Raw genomic sequence first — 7,552 nt, 5'->3', positions numbered from 1 at the left:
TATTTCATGTAGGCATAACTTCTGAAGAACTGATGCTCGTAAGTGAAGGGTTTTTGAGATTCGAGTCCATAAGAACTATCAGCATGGTCCAAAAACTAAAATAAAACCAAAAATCATTGTATAGTGTGCGGGGTCCTTTCAAGTTATCTCAGAAAAACGCATTTAAAAAGAAAAAGAGAACTCATTTTTCTTTTGCAGAAAAAGAAAAATACCTGGAGTTTCAAGTTTCGTAAAATTCCAAAGCAATGACGTCACGTATTTTTACCGTTTAAATAAAGCAGAAAATTAGTTCATTAGTTGAAAGAAAATACTTAAAACAAAAGTTTGTATAAACAATTAAAAAATTAAAACGACTTATTACCTCGAAAAAATAATGAATCGAACACATCATAATGGTTTTCAATCTTTATCATAAAATTTTCTCTCAAAATTTGTGTTTGTGTGCGTCAATGTAATAAAAACTATGTCTAAAATCCCACTTAGTCTCTATAACAACTATTTTCCAAGTGGAACATTTAACATTTTGTGATTGGGTAAGGACGGAAAAATCAGGTGATCTTAAATCTACAATCTATAAGTAATACACAATATACAATCTACAGTAAAACATCTTCAATGACTACCATCTACAGTAAAACATTTAAAACATCAAATGGATGAACATCCAAAATATTTTATAAAATTTTATTAATTTCAAAATAAAACTATTCTTCTAATCAAATTAACTAAGAGGTGTGGGTGAATTTATTTAGTCAAACCAAATAACTTTTGTCCTTTTCATATCCCTTGAAAAATGCAACCCCTTCGTATTAGAGCTAGATTAAGAAAATGTTTGAGGATTACAATTATTTTTCGCTGGTTTGGGTTGTATTTTCATCATTTTCATTATTTTTTAATTTTTAATTTAATTTTTTTTTAACGAAGTTTTTTAACGTTAAATTTACCTTTACTCGTAGCCTTTGGGGATTATCACTTAGAAAAAATAGGGGTGATTTTCATATATGATCATTTTCTTTTAAATGGCAACCAGATAGCGACCACAAAAATTTGTATCGAGTAGTTTTCGAGCTACGGACGATCAAAGCTACGAATATAATATAGTTTTAGTTTACGAGTAGGAAAATGGCTTCCGAGAAACTTTTTCGAACTGCCCCCAAAATGCTCTTCAAATTGTTGCTGCTCAAAAACTCTCATAACCACAAAACTTTTTAAATGGCGATCAAAGCTACTCATATATTATATTTATAGTACCTATATGAATAGGAAAATGACTTTCTGTGACTTTTTCAAACTGCCCCGACACGTTCTTCGGATTGTTCTGATCAAAAGCTCTTACTGCCAGAAAACTTTTGAACGAGTAGTTTTCGAGGTACGGGCTATAAAAATATAATGTACGTGTAGCTTTTTTCGAAAGAAGCTCGAAAACTACTCTTTAAAAAATGTTGTGGCAGTGAGAGCTTTTGAATTAGAAAAAATTTTCACAGAAAGTCATTTTTCTATTTAATAGGGAATATTAATGAAATTTTAATTTGGTTCAAATATGTTTCTTTCGTAACTTTAATGACTGGATATTTCAACTAAACCATTATTTTAGTAATTAATATCTTTTTAATTACTTAAAATTAATTAATAAAAGTACAAATTCAGTGAGGGCATTTAAAAATTTCTAAAACGGAAATTCAAATTTTTATACGAACGTGACATCAAAGTACGGGCTTGTCAAATTTTTTGACATACTGTATGATATTAATTACTTACATTTTATATGGAATTTCATTAAAATATACTATTCTACGGCTTTTTAACGAGTGTAAATTCTGTGTTATAAATTCATTTTTTTAAGTGTAAATTATACATTGAACTGTCACCAATTGACAGATCACGTACTTTTACGTCATCAACAAACGGTGCCAGAAGACTGCGTTTAAATATCTCAAAATTATAATGTATTTTAAATATTTTTTACACTTATATACAGCATTTTTAAGCAGTATTTATAATTTCTACTTTGTTATAACGGTGTAAGCAATGAATTAAAAAAATTAAAAAAATACATGAACATTCCCTATTATGTAGGGTCCCTCGTTTAGTTGAATAAATTACACATTGAGCCTAGAGCACAAATGACCCAGTTTATTAAAGCACGTTGCATGAATTCGAGAGACCGGGTGTCGACGCCTGGTATAAAAGTATTTTTTTTCAATTCTTTTTAAGCAAAGGCTAGAAGCAAAGGCTGTTCGATAATTATTTTAATAGATACAGTAGATTAAAATCAAGCGCAGGAACGTAGGTACCGCCGTATCAGCCGTATCAATGATACGGGACCCCCGGGCTACAGAGGCCCCTAACGTGATATTTTTGCGGAGTTTTTTAAATGGCAGATTTGGGGTTGCGACAACCTAGCAAATTACGAATGAATTTTTAATGGCGATTTGCCTCACAATTAAGAATCAAAAGCGAAACTTTGCTACAAAGGATTTCTTCGGGAGCGTCATCGTGGCTTGCTCTATAGCGAAATGGACATGAATACTAAAATGAACCGTATTTCATCTTATTTAAAGTAATAATTGATTCTGCATTATTAACTCATTGTAGAGTTCGTACAAAACGAAGTGGCACCGAGCAAGAGAGAGTGTAGATACGAGTGCACATACATATACATCATACACTCTCTCTTGCTCGGTGCCACTTCGTTTTGTACGAACTCTAGTATACAGAAAAGGTAATAAATAAAATATTATTTTTTTATACATTCTGAAGACTCTGAATTGATTTATTTTCAAAGTCTTCCACACATAGACTTCGGATGCTGTGTGGTGAGAGCATCACATTTTTTGAACGCTGGATCCGCGATTGTTGGGACATCTTGCGAACGCTTTATACGAGTTGAGGCGACTTTATATACGTAAAATAATGTATCTTAACTTGATTTTCCGTTGAGAAAAATATATATACTTATTTAAAAAATAGTCAGTTTAAGCTTAAGACCTGAGCAGTATTTTTACGTAGATTTTTTTAAAATTAGATCAAAACTCGCCGAAATAAAATTTTTTGAAATTGGCCATTTTTAGACACTTTTGGACTTTAAAATTGTTGCAAAAATAGCTGCTTATAAGTAAACAAATTAATTTATTTATAATAATTAGTTACTCACTCGCACTTTGATTTTTTTACCCCAACCGACTCCTTTTGGTCCAAGGTTTACGAAAAGTGCTCAGATGATTAGTCGCATTTTCAATGTTAGTTTTAAGTTTCAGTTTTTCAAGGGATTTCCCGCTTGCCTAAAAACATTTTTTCTTGTAACTAGTACTTTTTTTTTTACTGTATGCTGTAAAAAGAATAGCTATTTCTTCGAAAATATGCAGAAAGAAAGTGAAAAAAGGAAACAACACATTATAATAAAGTAATTTAATTAAAAATTTAATTTAATTTAACTGAAATATTTATTTATAAATATTTGAGTATTCACACTTCAACGTACTGACACGCAAAAAAAGATAATTCACGATCTGTTGAACCTTTTTTATTCAGTATTTCTATTCATACGACAAAAATGTAAACGAAAAGAAGTGAAAACAAACAATTGACTGAGTTAACTGTTGAAATACCATGTATAGACAGTGTTGATTACTCTAACACATTACACATACATACATGTGACACATACAAAACTGATATTCCCATATAATATATACTACACAATTTGCGCTCTCATGGGTAAACAGTGATGTTTACGCAAAAATGTTTCAAACAAAAGCTGTTTATATTTATACCATGTATATGAAATATACCAAGGTATACTAAGTTTAGTCCCAAGTTTGTAACGCTAAAATTATGGATACTATGAACAAAATTTTGTTATAGGTGTTCATAAAATCACCTAATTAGTCCATTTCCAATTGTCTGTCTATCTGTCGTCTGTCGTCTGTCTTTCGTCTGTATGCTCGTCTATCATCACGATTACTCAAAAACGAAAAGAGATATCAAACTGAAATTTTTATAGCGTGCTTAGGACGTAAAACGTGAGGTCGAGTTCGTAAAAGAGCAGCATAGGTCAATGGGGTCTTGTAAACCGTTAGAGATATCCCATTTTGTAAAACGTTAGAGATAGAACAAAAGTTTAAGTGTAAAAAATGTTCTTTATAAAAAAATAAGCAACTTTTGCTTGAAACATTTTTTCGTAAACATCACTCTTTACCCGTGAGAGCGTAAATTATGCGCGAATTGTATAGTATGTATTATATGGGAATATCAGTTATGTATGTGTGACATATGTGTAATGTGATAGAGTAATCTACACTTTCTATACATGGTATTTCAACAATTAACTCAGTCCATTGTTTGATTTCACTTGTTTAAAAGGATTTTTGACATTTAAACTTTTATACTATCTCTAACGGTTTACAAGATGGGTCCTAAGGATCCAAGATCCAATTGACCTATGTTGCTTTTACGAACTCGACCTCACTTTTTACGTCCTAAGCACGTTATAATTTCAACTTGATATCTCTTTTCGTTTTTGAGTTATCGTAATAACAGAGAGACAGACAGACAACCGGAAACGGACTAAATAGGTGATTTTATGAACACCTATATCAAAATTTTGTTGGTAGCATCTATATTTTTAAGCGTTACAAACTTGACACTAAATTTAATATACCTTGATATATATTACATATATACATGGTATAAAAATGTTTGTAAACAAAAGAATAGTCTGATCTACAAGTGTGTATTTCATTTTGACTGCTTCTCAGCAATTATCATGTCCTCTTTCCGCTTACATTGAGACGAATGAACTACAACGTAAGGTGATTATTGGCTTATAATCACAGCGCGTTTTTCTAATATTATTCAGTCTTGTTTGTGTAAAAAACATATAGGGGTGTTATAAGTTAAGCGTAAAATTTTGTTTTAGCTTAAAATATTGATCATAGAAAGAAGTATGCATAAACCACGTTGTTCGGTCAAGAAAAAGAGGGGGATTAGTTCTAAAACTAAAGCGAAGTCAGGGTGCGGTGAAGTTTAAGTTGCAGTAAATAGATATTTAATTTCAAAAATATATATTTTTACAATGTCGTAATGCCAGCAGTCCCGGACCAAGGGTAGAGCTACTGAAGCAAGCGATCCAGGTCCCAGATTGCAAGGGACGCCAAATGCCAAATGCAGCAATTTCAATTCAAGGCAATTTTACATTTTAAGTGTTGATTATTTAAATACAAGTTAATTTTTGCCAGTGCCTCAGAAAATTAAAAATGTCTTCTTGAATTTATAATAGTAGTGATGGCTGCGGTAGGCTACACGGAGGGTGGAAGGGGTTCCAATGAGGGTGGAATTTTGGTCTAAATACTTATTTTAATTAAAAAATTTCTTTAAATACCCTTTCCTTTAAAGACCCTTTAAAAAAGACTCCGCTACCCATCCTCTCATCACTAAATATGTTAGCGGGCTGTTGCTCATAAATCCCTATTGATAACAGCTGAAATTATTGCTGCTAAAACAACAAAAATCGGTGACGTACAAGTTTGACTCGCACAGGAGTGCGAGACTGAATCGTCTCATGAAGTAATAGTATCCCATTTTAAAAACAAGTGTTAAAATTTTTAGAATCCAACCAACTCCTCTATAGTCGAAAAACTCAACCCAACCAAATCGTTATTACGAGAATACTCAGGGTCTTTAAAATTTTCGGTCTATTTTTTCCGATTAATAATATCAACAGTAATTTTATTTTGATTTTCTTTTTATTTATAGATAATTTTATTGCAGAAATTGCAATGTGACAGAAAAATAGGTTAAAGAAATAATATATAAGATAAGACAGAAGACATCACATGAATACCAACACGAATATATATGTTATGGAAGTAATAATTAAACTAATTGAAATTGTTTATAAAATTAAAAAAAAAAAAACTGAAACTATTAAGTAATATTAAAGCTAAAGCATATTGACTGGTACTCTGGTGGTGGTATATCACATGATATTAGACATAACGTTACCTAAATTTTAATAAATTAGCTGATAGCGTGTGCATATTACGTTAATATTATGTAAGCAGTTATATCAGGAGCAGGAGCGGACATGAGCACGAGGCATGGGCACGGGCATGTCAAGGCGAATATATAGTACACACTATACTATACAACATTATTCATTATTATATCCTCATGAATTCTATATAGGTACTAACTTATACAAATACACAGGGTGTGTCTAGTAACCCCTTAAGGAAGTACGAGCAGGCTAGATTAGAAAAGGACGATGTTTTAGAAAATAAATGTTTTGAGGTATCGATTCCATATAATCGATTACTGACTAAAAAATAGGTATTGATTGTTCACCATTTTGAAACGCTTTTTATACCATGTATATATGTAATATATATCAAGGTATACTAAGTTTAGTACCAAATTTGTAACGCTTAAAAATGTTGATGCTATGAACAAAATTTTGATATAAGTGTTCATAAAATCATCTAAAGAGTACATTTCCTGTTGCCTGTCTGTCCGTCTGTCCGTCTGTGTACACGATAAAAGGAAAAAAATAGCAAAGCTGAAATTTTTATAGCGTGGCCAGGACGTAAAAAGTAAGATAAACGAGCAACATAGGTCAATTGGGTCTTGGGTCCGTAGAACCCATCTTGTAAACCGTTACAGATAGAATAAAAGTTTAAATGTCAAAAATGTTCCTTAAAAAAATAAACAACTTTTGCTTGAAACAGTTTTTCCTGAACACCACTGTTTACCTAGGAGGTTGAAAGTTAGGCTCAAATTGAACAGTAGGTATGTATTATAAGAGAATATAAGTTATGTATGTGTGACATGTATGTATGTGTAATGTGACAGTGTAATCAACACTGTATATATATGGTATTTCACAATTAACTCAGTCAATTGTTTGTTTTCACTTGTTTAATCAAGGATTAGAAAAATATTCCACCTATCAGCCACTTTGTCATAAGACCAAAGTTAAATATGCCTTCTTTTGAAGAATATAATAATTATAAGAGCCATAGTTAGCCCATTGGCTGAGCAAAGGCCTCCCCTAATAGTTGCCAATTTTTTCTGTCTTTGGTTTCGCACATCCATTGTTTTGAAAGTCCACTACTTCTATTTTTGTCTTAGTCTTCTACGTTTGAAGATTATGCCATATTAAAAATTCTTTTACTGAAAGTTGCTACTAGGCTAGTACTTCCTTAAAAAGTTTAAGGGTTGCTTTTTTAAATCATGAGCTAGCTAATTGTATAGAATGTAACGATATACAAACAGTATCGGACACAGGCTGGCTTTCATCATTTTTGAGCAAACGGTGTTTATAGTCGTTATACTAATGCAAATTTATAACTAGTTCTCAAAAATTATCATGTTTGCAATCATGCAATCAATTTTTAACTTCCCAGAGGAAGTAAATGTAATGGGTTCGAATTTGAAAATTTCCAGTTTTACATATTTCCACGGTTTCAAGGCCGCAATGTCCGAATCAAATCGTTTCAATGTGATGTCTCTGTGTGTGTGTGTGCGTATGTGCATATATTCGTATGGTCGTTCG

This window comes from Chrysoperla carnea, chromosome X (genome assembly GCF_905475395.1).
Source record: "Chrysoperla carnea chromosome X, inChrCarn1.1, whole genome shotgun sequence".
NCBI classification, from domain to species: Eukaryota; Metazoa; Arthropoda; class Insecta; order Neuroptera; family Chrysopidae; genus Chrysoperla; species Chrysoperla carnea.
Note: the sequence above shows the minus strand (reverse complement) of the source record.